The 11,325-nt window shown below is 36.4% G+C and overlaps 1 long non-coding RNA gene and 1 pseudogene across 1 annotated transcript; one reads left to right on the top strand and one right to left on the bottom strand.

The window, feature by feature from the left end:
* Positions 1-3,057: 3,057 nt before the first annotated feature.
* On the bottom strand, positions 3,058-4,993 carry LOC125787128 (uncharacterized). The gene is made up of 3 exons (XR_007429024.1): positions 4,909-4,993; positions 4,145-4,221; positions 3,058-3,415 (listed from the first exon to the last, which is right to left on the bottom strand). It is a non-coding gene; the product is annotated as an uncharacterized LOC125787128 (long non-coding RNA).
* Positions 4,994-7,197: 2,204 nt separating this feature from the next.
* Positions 7,198-7,369, top strand: LOC125787342 (U2 spliceosomal RNA; annotated as a pseudogene).
* Positions 7,370-11,325: the final 3,956 nt, after the last annotated feature.

The following is an 11,325-nucleotide window of genomic DNA, read 5'->3' as shown; positions in this document are numbered from 1 at the left end:
AAAAAAATAAAAAATTAAAAGCCTATATATGACCTTTTCCTCTTTCTTTTTTTATATATTAAAAAATGGGAAAAAGACTTTGTGTTATATATATCGCAATATAAAAAATGTGCAAATCTATCTATCTATCTCTATCTATCTATCTATCTATCTATCTATCTATCTCTATCTATCTATCTATCTATCTATCTAAGATACTTGTAGAATAAGATAAGATAACAATCTTGTAGGATCTCTTTAGAAATGATATACAACATGGCAACCCTTTAAAAGAACTTGGACACTTACTATACTACTAAAAGTTTAAAAGTAAAATATTCAAGATTTAGAATTTTTTGATATTTTTATATGTCCCTTCACTTTATGGTATGATATTGAAGTAAAAATGAAAAAAAAAAAAAGAAGTCAATGATTCAGCTTGTCTTTATATTAATAATGCAATGCTTCTCTTAGGTATATTTGAATACTGTGCATGTGCAGAATCTGATAATGATTCTGAAAATATGAAGTGTGTATCCTAGATCTGTTAATAACACATTTTTATAGTGGTTCTTGGTTTGTTCATATTTGTTCTTTCTTCAAGTTAAAGAATGCTTGTTAGTTAGGGGGTGTATGTTCTGCTCTTGTCACATAGAAAGCAGGAGTGCTTGCCATTAAACCACATGCCTCCAAAGACATGATGACAGACACTTTCTAAGTACCCCAGGATTACTTTACAACCTGTTTCTCTCTAATCACAGACAACGTACTTGCTAGAAAACCTTATATAAATGAAATAGCAATAATATTCAGGGAAACATTATTAAGTAAAATTTCCACCATCTAATAGTAAACCAGTTTCTCCTCTCATTTTTAAGTGTCATCATCAATATCATAGTTAGTGGTCCTCGTATTTTTTAGTTATTTTACATGAATAATTAAGACCTTTTCTCAATAGTGGGCTCCACTGCTCAGAGAATTTCTACAGCTATTCTGAAGCTCTGAGTCACAAAATGTCCCAGAGCTTCAGAATAGCTGCAGAAATTTTGTTGGATTATCAGAAGATCATATTTCTCAGCATCAACCCTTTCTCAGGCCCCCCTGCCACCCTAATGTGGACATAACCTTGAGCAAGCCTAACACCTCAGTAAACGAGAGTCTGAGAAATGACGGGTCAGGTTACTTCAGAATTCAATTATCATCTCCACAAAAACAAACAAACAAAAAATACATAAAACTTAAAAATAAAAATATGTTAGAACAGAAGAGGTCTATATCCATAACTGTCTTGTTTTAAGAGTAAGTCATGGTTTAGAATTATTTAAGACTATTTAAGACTCTAAGTATTTTTTTATTTATTATCTTCTATCTGCTATCTATACAATATTAGTAACAATAGTAAAATATAAGTAAATCAACAGTAAAATAACAAAATCAATTGACTCCAAACAAACTTATAATAATAAGTAATTAGTAATACTAATAGTATTTTTTTTTCTATGCCATTGCTTAGTATGACTATTTTATTTAATAATTTGATTTAGTAAGAAATCAGTTATGTCCATTGCTTTTGCTATTGCAAATTTTAAACTTGTATTTCCATACCATTAATGAAGAAATAAAAGTCCAAAGAATCCACACTTTGTTATTTTTTCTTTTTTTTTTCTTTCTAATGTAGAAATAATGTAAAAATATAACCTGTTGAATGATTTCTCACAAAAGAGTGGAGAAAAGGTTGATATAAGGTTATCTTTGGGTATAAGGTTATTCATTGGAAGTCCTCAGTTACAACAATGACAATGACAATGACAATGACAATGATTCTCAGTTGTGGATTACTTGCTAATCCTCTTTTGTCAGTGACAACACTGAGGTTGATACCATTGCTTTGCAACACAATAGTGCAAAGCCACTGTAAATCCCACAGTACATTACACTGGCCGTAGAGGATTTAGACTGCGTTATTCACAAATGAGCTCTCTCTTGGACCTCTGAACTGCTACTGGACTTCAACCAGCTTCAGCAAATCAGATTAATACTGTAGCTTTGATTAATAAACCCTGCATGCTGATTGCAAAATCATCCATTGGTTACTAGCAAGAGAGAAAACATCATGTATTTAGTATTGCTAAAATCTATATTATTTCACAGCCTTTAGAGCCAAAACTTGATGAACCAAAAACTCAAGTATCTCTCAGTATCTTACCTCAGCAAAGCAGAAAGTGGAGGAGAGTGTCCTTCAGACTGGCTGTAAGGAGACTGGCACCACAACACTTATTTGGTCTTATGTTCTACTGGTAATCAAACTATCCAAACCTTATTGGCTGAGAGGATGATCCAGGCGTTTGGGGTGGATCTACATCCTTAGAGCCACCCCTACGCACACACAGGCCCTCACAAACACCCATGGCTCAATAAGGAGATCAAGAGAATACGCTGGATGGAAGGACACTCAGATTTGGAAGGCAGGGATGTCTCATTGCTATATTGGTCATAATACAAGGCGAGAAAAAATAAGGGCAAGTGGAGGGAGTGAGAAAGGCTGGACCCCTTGCCTGGACCTCTTACACACGAGTCTGGCATGTCAGAAATGTCACTGTGTGTTTTAAGGGTATATGAGAGCCTCTCTGGGCCAGCTGGGCATAATGCCATAGCTCACACAAGTGTTCTTCCCTTATTGCTTCTGCACATTTAACCCACTCTAACCAAACACTGTGAAGTTTGTGGGGAATAATAAAGGTGCTTTCACACCTGTAGATCATTTCTCTGGTCAGAATCAATGAACAAGTTTGTTTACTTGGAATGTTTTCCCCTTTGGTGCAATAAAATGTGTCCCAACAAATCAAGTGAGCACGTTGTCTCCACTGACTGCATAGCATGTGCAGTGTGAAAAGATGGTGGCTTTGACACTGATTTTTGCTTGCGAAGCTCTGCACAGTGCACAGCGAGACAAGTGCAGCACATACTGTATTCAGTGTGAAAACAGTTAAACATGGAGCAGCAGCAGAGACAGCATTAGTTAATAGCTTATAAATCAGGTTTAACTGCATCTGAACGGCCGTTTCTGAACAGCTCAACCAGGAGAAGTATGCTTCATGGCTGATTCTGATTAAGGCCAGATCACGGTCTCACCAAAACCGATGAGTGTGTATGTGGAAGTGCAGAGATGGTCCAGTATGTGACAGAGTAATTATGAATAAAGTGCAGGTATATAATGAATTGTGTGGGAAGTACAGGGTGCAGAATGTATGGGAAAGTCTGATAGGTGAAGTGTAAAGTAAAGTGCAGGGTACTGAGTTTGTATACATGGCAGTGGGGTGGATTGAGCAGAACTGTTCTACCGGCTTTTCCACAGCCTGGTCGCCCGGGGGAAGAAGCTGTCTCTGAACTGGCTGGCTCTGGTCTTCAAGCTTCTGAGCCTCCTTCCACTCGGCAACTGTGAAAACAGGCAGTGGCTTGGATGGGAGGGGTCCTTCCTAATTGTTCTAAATTTCCTAAGGCAGCGGTTGGTGTATAAATGGTGTATAAATTAGGTTTGGGAGCTGAACCCCGGTGATGTACTGCACTGTACTCACTACCCATTAGACTCAACTTGGGTAACTTAGGTTTTTTTTTTTTACAGGTAACAGGTTGTGATTAAAGGACAGCTACTAGGTCACCCCTTTGGACAGCAGAGTCAGCAGTAAGCTTGGCTGCACCAACAACTCCATTGGGAATGCCTTTTCTAAGCAGCTTGTCAGAGAACCTCCTGGTCACCTACTGGAAGCCTGAGACTGCACTGTCATTCATCACTTGCAAAGTTATGGGAGACAGATAGCCATTATCTCTAACATCCCGTAGCACTGGCTCCAAGTAGCCCACTTAGCGTCCTCATCATGCTAAAGGAATGCAGAGGGTGGCACAGCACTGTGAGGCAGCTGCTGCATAAGCCACATGTGTGAGCTCAACAATTTACATGGTCCAGTTTGTGCTTCGTTGATAAAATTCTTGAATTTCTTTTGTCCTGACAAATATATCCTGGGACATATTATACCTTTTTTACATAAGCTATATAAAACATGCTCATACAGTTCGCGTTAGCATGTGCTAAATGGCAAAACATCAACAAACTAGTTCATGCTAAACTGTATTAGAAACACAAAACTCTTTACTCAAATGTACTTACATCTCCCTCATCTGCTGACTTGCTATGGACAGTAGGTACAGATCCCTTCATCAAACAAAGTCTGCTGGCTAATCCTGCTGTAAAATGTCAGAATTTTCTGTTTATTTTGAATATTTTTTAAATTCTAGGACAGATCTTAGGGCTCCATTGTTGTTGTTTTTTCACAGCTAAAATGTGTAATATATATTAAAAAACTCTTGGTTAAATGGGAGGCAGATGTACTAATGTGAACCTGCTGTTCTAAGTAAAATTTTCTAGACGAATGAACCTCTAAAAACTCTCTCACATGAAGTTATTACACCACATGCTTATGAATACACTGCCTAAGGTCACAGTTGATAAGATACAGTTTTACCATCGTTTTGAGAAGATTTTGGGTCTGAAACCTATTCTTAAAATATAAAAATATAACTAAAATATTGGACAAATACTTGCAGGGCTTTGTACATGTAAGTTAATAGTCCCCAGAGATAATGTATTTTTTAGCTTTACTTTTAGGACAGTCAGCCTGTGCTTTTTTCCTGCTTCAGCTGAAATGGAAAAATGTCTGTGGGCTTAAACCTGCTTTTAGTAATGTGCACAGGTGTAAACACTCTCCCTGTAAATACAATAAAAGCCATAATATGCTGGAAATGTTATGAGCCTGGTGGAAGCATAATTAGCCTTCCAGCTTGTTCTATTCAGGTTATGTCTATCTGTGTTGTAAAAAAGAAGCCTCTGATATCCTTGCTAAACTCGTCTGAAGTCACTGTTTCTTCACTTACTGTCCGTTTCTCCTGTTTTATTGCTTTAAATTCTGTTTTCTACTACTTTGACTGCACAGCTCACACTAACACTAACCTAAACATGGCGCTTTGGTGACGTTACGTGTACTAAACACGTGACTGTCAACAACCGATTCATTGAAAGGGCTCATTAAGCTTAAAATAATACATATATAGGCATATTCTTTGTTTAAAATTCAACCTCAGAGTATAGTTTTAGCAATATTTAAGAGAGTACTGCTAACCTTTTAAATCAGCCATACAGGTCACTTTGATGTCTTATTGGAATTCAATCTGATTAGTTTTTACCATTTTTCAAAATAAAAGTTTTAAGCTTTTATAGCTGTTTTATAATGTTTTTTTTTTTCACTTTGCAACATACAAAGCAGCACAATATACTATGATACAAACTCTTGTAGAGGATAACATAGCTGCAATTTAGAAGCTAAGGAGGATACACAAAACATACACAAACATACAGAGCTGTTTTATAATAAAGGGTGGGATGCAAACAGATTTGGTTTTACCATTTTTCAAAATAAAAGTTTTAAGATTTTATAAATGTTTTACAATAAAGTGATACCTAGCATTAGTTAATTTAATTTGTTTTTAAAGAAAACTATGTACACAGTAACATATTTTATTGACCATGTGCTTGAAAATTATTAGTAGTCAAATCCTTGAATGCTTATAGTTTGGATTTTAGTTTTAAATCCCTGTGTGTCCAGTAGGGTGGCTCGTGGTGCAGAGTGTGTGTGTATAAGAGAGAGGCAGAGAGAGGGAGACACTGAGTGCATGTTGTGTTAAATCTGAAACATGGAAGTGTGTGTTCATATTTTTTTTTTTTTAATGTGTGGAATGGTATGGCAGGTGATTATGTTTTGATGTTAATTCTGGCACTTTTTTTTTTATTTGGATCAGGAGCCTGTAATTGTTTCTATTTGTATGTCTCTTCTATATTTATATTCTATATTATTTTAGATCCATTAGAAAACTGCAAAAGTTACAGTAGCTTCTATTATAATAAAATGTTAGGCTCTGATTGTGCTCTGCTTCAATAACATCTTTATTGCATATCTAAGAGGGCTTATTACTAATTAATCGCATTGTTTGCAATACAAATCACATTTATTTACAATTAAACATTTAATAAAGATATTTAAATGTAACATTAAATGATAAATTAGATAAATAAGAACATACGCAAAATGCAAAATATGACAAATGGAGAAAGAAAGATTCTGCTGAAAGAGATGTGGATTAAACAGGCGTTAAACTTCACAGAATCAACAATGCATGTGTGTGTATGTGGAGGGAGGGGGTTATCAATATATAAACATTATTTTAAAGTAACTTTTGAACAGTAGCAACACTATGTTGACATCACTAAACAGCTAAAACATCACCAGGCTCTGTTAAAAGAGTGACGCTAAAATGGGTTAATAATTAATGCATAAAAAAATATGCTTTAAAATTTCCAGATTAATTGTCTGTGTTAATATTCCAGCACTACTTTCTACACTTAGACAAATGTGTCACTGGTGGTCTGTAATTAAGGCTTTTAGTAACAGTTCCAGCCCATTATTCTAAACTTTACTCCTGGCTTTATCCAGTCTGGTGGGTAGAGTTCTCTTGGCATCTGCCAAACTCAGGAAATCCAACAGACTGCCAGATGGTGAAACATGATTCATCATTCTAGAGAGCATGTTTCCATTCTCGTGTCCAGTGCCTTGTGCCCTGCACCACTCCAGCCAACACTGGGCACTGCGCATAGCAATCAAAGGCCTGTCTGCAGCTGCTTGGTCTTGGAAACAAAGTACATGAAGCTCCCAACTACATCTCAGTGCTGATGTTGCTTCCAGACGAAGTTTGTTATAAAGTGACAGGAGATAATTTTGACATCCACTTTAGCACTTATCAGCTCCTCCTCAGTTTGTGTGATCTACTGCTGTTGTTATACAGACTTTTATATCACACAGCACTTAATGCTGACCAGAGCAGGGTGACCTTGTCTGCACTGCCAGTGTTTGTCTGGCAAACTGTTTATTTTATACACTTGTTAAAAGTATGGTTTGGGATAATTATTTGCATTGATTATCCTTTTTTCCATTACTTCAGCCAGAAGGTCAGGCAAATATTTTTTATTCTTAATATTTGAACATTGAGCAAAAATGTATAGGTGAATGCTACGAGAATTGTGATTATTTATATCAATGTGCATAATCATGTTTTTAAAAAAATGTCTGAACCATCAAATAATTGCCATACATTTCAGTTATTCAAAACTGAACTGTTTATTTGACCATCAGAGTAGGTGTAGTATCTGTTCTTATCAGTTTAATATCAGATGAAATTACATATGAAATGGATTTTTAGAACAGGGAGCCAGAACAGGAGTATGCTCCTTCTGCTCCACGCGTCGACCTGGTATTGCAGTACCTCCATTCTAAAATTTCCCCTTGGGGATCAAAAAAGTATGTATGTATGTATGTATCTATCTATCTATCTATCTATCTATCTATCTATCTATCTATCTATCTATCTATCTATCTATCTATCTATCTATCTATCTATCTGTCTGGTCAAAGCAAAAAATACATTAAATATCATATTTGTATCATTATTTATTACTTCATGAATTTATTGCTCATGGCGTTAAATTTTACTGAATGAGTTTACAAATCTAAATGTAAAAATGGTGCATGCAGTGCATGAATAATCCACCAGGGAGCAGAAATTGTGTATCTGTTTTTATTGTCCTATTAATGTTACTATAAAAAAATTATTTGTTTAATTTATATTTTATACAACTTGTATTAGACCACAGCAGGTGCTCTGAGAGGCCTTTTAGCCTTTTATGTATTGCTGGGCAGTATGGCCAAAAATGTATTTCACTGTATTTTTAAAGATTCTGACGGTTTCACTGTATATCACAATGCTGAACAAATTATTCTGTACCCAGGACCGATTCCAGACATTTCTCTAAACTGTAGATTGATTGTACAATTTTGTTTGTCTCTTTTCTGAGGGAATAATCGCTGTTTGCTGTTGTTTTTTTATTTTTATTTTACTCTGGTAAAAAAACTTATACACAGAGGAACAGCAGCAAAAGCTTCTCAGATAAAGCGCTGTTCTCATTTTTCTCCTGGCAGGATAGAGCGAGATGAGCGTTTGACTGCACAGAGCTGAGCAGTGTATTAGCTCGTTATGCTAACTGGCTAGCATTGTAAAGGCTTGTTTATACTTTCCACATCAAGTACAGTATTCACAGCATAGCTTCTGTTACTGACTGATGTTATTAAAGGTTAACTAAACCCCCTGATTTTACCAAACTCCACCCTCAAATTTGTAAAATGCTAAAAGTAATGGGAGGAGTAGTTTGGGAGGGGCGTGAATGGATTTTGGGTGGGGTAGAAAGGAGGGCTGATTGACCTGAGCAGTGAGCCTCTGATAGCGGTGAGATGCAGATGGTTGGACGTCACCAAGGGCGGGAGGTATTATTGATGGACTGATTTGCATATTATGAGTGTGTGTAAGTACATGGAAACATCATGCACGCCTATAGCACAGTTGATCCTGTGATCCTGTTTATATATTTTTTAAGCAGGACTGGTATGTTACTTCAGAGGAACATATTTCAGCTATTACTGAAAAAAATATGGCTTTAGTCTCTTTTTAAAGTGTGCTGTCAGGGCAGGACTTTTTAGTAGACTGGCACTGTATGTGCTTTTGTACTGTTCATTTCGATATCGGAAAGGGGTTGGACAATAAAACTGATACACCTGGTTTTAGACCACAATAATTTATTGTCCCAACGGACAGTTCTGGTGGAAACAGAAGAGTTGAGGTGCACATTGAATTCTGCCGTGATTTGAGCAGCCGTGGTTTTATGTTTTTTTAATACAATCCGGATAAGCACCCGAACATCCCTTTCAGACAGCTTCCTCTTGCATCCACAGTTAATTCGGTTGGATGTGGTTGGTCCTTCTTGGTGGTATGCTGAAATTACCCTGGATACCGTGGCTCTTGATACATCACAAAGACTTGCTGTTTTGGTCACAGATGCTTCAGCAAGATGTGCACCAACAATTTGTCCTCTTTCGAACTCTGGTATGTTGCACATAATGTTGTGTGCATTGCAATATTTTGAGCAAAACTGTGCTCTTACCCTGCTAATCGAACCTTCACACTCTGCTCTTACTGGTGCAATGTGCAATTAATGAAGATTGGCCATCAGGCTGCTCCAATTTAGCCATGAAACCTCCCACACTAAAATTACAGGTGTTTCAGTTTAATTGTCCAACTCCTGTATATCATATCAGTCAAAAATTAAGAACCATTATTTTGATATAAATGTTGTCCATATTGTCCAGCAATGTATTATTATAAGTTATATTATAAATATGATAGTGTGTTTTTTATGCTATGAGAGTTTTCCTAAATTGGTTTAACTTGATTGAAACATTTGCAACATATTGCCTTGCTTACAGTATCACAATATATTGCAATACATTGAATCGTGACCCCTGTATAATGATACATATCATATTGTCATGTTTTTGCCAATACACAGCTCTACTCTGTATGCCTGTCAGGTGAAGTGGAAACCCCCTGCATGGTTACTGCTCTCTGAATTTAGGGCGAGTGGTTTTATTTTTGGTGTGGCCGAGGGGTCTGTCACTGTGCCCTGCAGCTCTGTAGCTTCTGCTCTGCTACTGTCTGGTCATAACACTCTGAGCTGGAGCCTACAGACACACTCAGCCCCCAGCCAGCCTCACACAGGTAACTTAATTCATTCATAATTAATTAATGCATTTCTACTCCCAGTGGAATCCTGATTATTTGCTGAAAGCACATATGCAGACAGTGTCTGTTACACTTTGTTAGTGCATAACTTCTCTTACAGTTCTTATTATTTTAGACATTGATTGTGTGAATGCAATGTATTAGTGTACAGTCTAGTCTGGGGATCAATATTATGTAACTAGTATTTGCTGTTCTGTTTGCAGTACACTCTGTGGGAGTGTCCAGTGAGAGATTTATGTGGTTTGCATTTTTTCTGTACTCATCTGTCCTCAAAGCTTTGCTTAGGGCTCTCTGAACTTACTGTAAGATATCTAAACCTCTGGGCTAAATATAAGCACATAGTAAACCTGATGCTTAATTAAAATCAATCTAATTAACCAAAGTTTAGTTCAATGCCAAGTTCAATTCCAAAGTCTATTATTCAATTATGTTTTCAAGTTATTACCTCTCTGTCTTTTTTGAGCTGGAATGGAAAGTGTGTCATATATCTAGGCTAGCAGAGCCTAAAATGGAGACACAGGTTTCAGGTGTCAGTTTGCTTCTGCTCCTTGACTACTCCCCCAGCAGGTCTCTGAATAGGGAAGCGCTGTGTTTCATTAGTAATTACTAGAGATGCACAAAAATAAACATTTTGGTTAATCCAAAACCAAGCTAAATGAAAAACTTGGCCAAATCTTTCTTTTTTTCCACATGATTTCTTTCATTGTGCCATTTTTTAAATAATGAAGTTAATTAAATAGCCTAAATGCTTAAAACTTGTTCTGCTTGTTAAACATAAAGCAATTGCAAAGCTACAATAAAAAAGAACACATACCAACAAAACAATTCATTTACCTCAGCAGTGCAATTCTAATCATTCATTTATTTCAGCAGTGTCATTTTAACCATAATGTGTGTGAAATTCTCACAGAGGCAGCCAGTCAGCCTTTTGATAAACAAACAAATGCTAATGCTAAGTTAGTTAGCTCTGCTACTCCTTTAGCAATGTACAGTTTGTATCTTTCAGCTGGAAAACAGCCAATTTGTGAAGAAATAAATGAATACCAACCGTGATAATGTACACTTTTATTTACTTTGAGTGTACTGCTTAAAAATGTGCATAAACCTCTATTTATCTGCTTTCCCTACTGCTTCTCTCCCTCGCTCAACAAAGCACAATGTGATTAATGTGATAATAACGAATTTATTTCAGCACTGCTATTTTAAATCATACATTTATTTCAGCATTGCCATTTTAATGATTAATTTATTTTTACAGTGCCACTCCACTCATAATTTACCTCAGAAGTGCTACTCAAGTCACATATGGGTGAAATTTACACAGAGAAAGGCAGGTAGTTTTTTGGAAAACAAACAAATGCTAAGGCTAATTTAGCTCAGTTAGCAATACTACCCTAGCCTTGTACAGCTTGTGTCTTTCAGCTGTAAAACAGAAAGTGTGTAAATAGTTCATTAGTGAACTGATACAGAGTGTAATAAAGAGCCCTTACTTTTGTTTCTACTGAATTCTGCCATTCCGCCATTTTCCAATTGAGCCAAACACAAAAAAGGCATATGTTTGCCATTTTGGCTGAATATTTTGGGCTGTGCATCCAAAGTCATTACCTCAGA

This window comes from Astyanax mexicanus, chromosome 23 (assembly GCF_023375975.1).
Source record: "Astyanax mexicanus isolate ESR-SI-001 chromosome 23, AstMex3_surface, whole genome shotgun sequence".
NCBI lineage: Eukaryota > Metazoa > Chordata > Actinopteri > Characiformes > Acestrorhamphidae > Astyanax > Astyanax mexicanus.
This window is presented reverse-complemented; position numbering and strand designations above follow the sequence as displayed.